We start from the raw sequence: 1,730 nt of genomic DNA, 5'->3' as shown, positions 1-1,730 counted from the left end.
CTAAGTGTAGCCATTATAAGACCATTAGTTCTGCTCCTTGTGAGCTGCCTGTTCTTTCTTTATGGTTCTTAGTTGTTCATTTGCAGAGCTGCCTGATTAAGTCATGCTGGGATCAAGAAAAATGGACCTTGGCAGTTCGTGTTCCTGGAGTTGTATCCATGTCAGTGGATGCCCACACACTCCAGAAGAGAATTTGACATCGCTGCTGCCGTTGTTGCTGTTATAGCAGAGGTGGCCACCACTGCTACTGTTTCTGGGATTACCATTTCATAATTGCTTACTACAGCTAGCACAGTGGAGACCCTGGCAGCAAAAGCAGCTACCACAGTTAATTAATCTTTCATTCCATTGGGCATGATAAATTTAATTCAATAGTTATATACATTTCGATTGGCTTTGAAAGTTATAAATTTATTAACTCAAGTTCCATTTGCCTTTGGGATACCTTCTTTCTTATTTTTACAGCAGTGACTTGAGTAGATTTATGTGGCGGATTGCCACAGTGTGTAAAACTGTTTCAGTAGTCTACGGAAGGAAGAGTGTGCACAAAGTCCCTGTCACTGGGGCCAGAAAGCAGAGAGCGGGGATGCAAACGCTCTGCCCACGTTCGTTCCTTCATTAGGCCATCTTCACAGCCCCGAGTTGTTCAGCCTCGTATGTTCACATCAGAGAGGCATGGTCACACCCTGCGCTATGTTCTCTGCATGCTGTCTTCCCACTGTGAGTATTTCCAGGAGTCTGTATATACCATACTGTAGTCAGACTTTCTTTTGTGGGACTGCCAGCCCGCAAAACGATGACATGGAGACTTATTATTAATTATGAAAGCATGGTCTTTAGCTTAGGCTTGTTCCCAACTAGCTCTTACAGCCCAAATTAACCTGCTTTTATGAGTCTACGTTGTGCCACTTGGCTTTTTACCTCTCTTCCATTTTGTTATCTGATTTGCTCCATGTCTCACTGGCATCTCCACCTCTCTTCTTCCCAGAGTCCTCTCTCTCCCCAAAAGTCACGCCTATTCTCTCCTAGCTAGCTATTGGCCATTCGGTTTTTTATTAAGCCAATGAGAAGACACCTTAGGCAGAGACACATCTTTACAATGTACAAAATGATTATCCCACAACACCACACTGGAAATATGGAAAAATTGCTCTCTCTCTCTCTCTCTCTCTCTCTCTCTCTCTCTCTCTCTCTCACACGCACACACACACACACACATACACACATACACATACACATACACACACACACACACACACACACACACACAATCTGACATGAATCCCACATATTCTGGACTCTGGTGAACCTCCAGCTTCCTTTTCTGTAGTGGTTTGGAGAAAATACATTACAGTTCCAGCTGTGAGTTTGACTCTGTGCACAATACCTTCCCGGAGAACTACAAGAAAGATTTTTTTTTGGCAGTGGCCTCACAAGCACATTCCTGAAAGTGCCATCCATGGTGCGTCTCTGTCAAACTCCTTTCTTAAATGTTTCTTGGCTGGGTTTAGCAGCTGAGAAGGAAAGCAAAATCCAGTCCCCTGCCCAAGCCTGGGATTCATTTCCGTTTCCCCTTTCCTACACCTGTGAATCCTCCTGAAAATTGGGCTTGTGACAAGCATCCACCACTTCCACCTCATCCCTAGTTCAAGCCAGGTACACACTGATCGAAGATTCCAGGGCATTGTTTCAGCTGTCTCAAATCCTAATGCTGTTTTTCCTCAGACTAG

This window comes from Peromyscus eremicus, chromosome 16_21, assembly GCF_949786415.1.
Source record: "Peromyscus eremicus chromosome 16_21, PerEre_H2_v1, whole genome shotgun sequence".
NCBI lineage: Eukaryota > Metazoa > Chordata > Mammalia > Rodentia > Cricetidae > Peromyscus > Peromyscus eremicus.
This window is presented reverse-complemented; position numbering follows the sequence as displayed.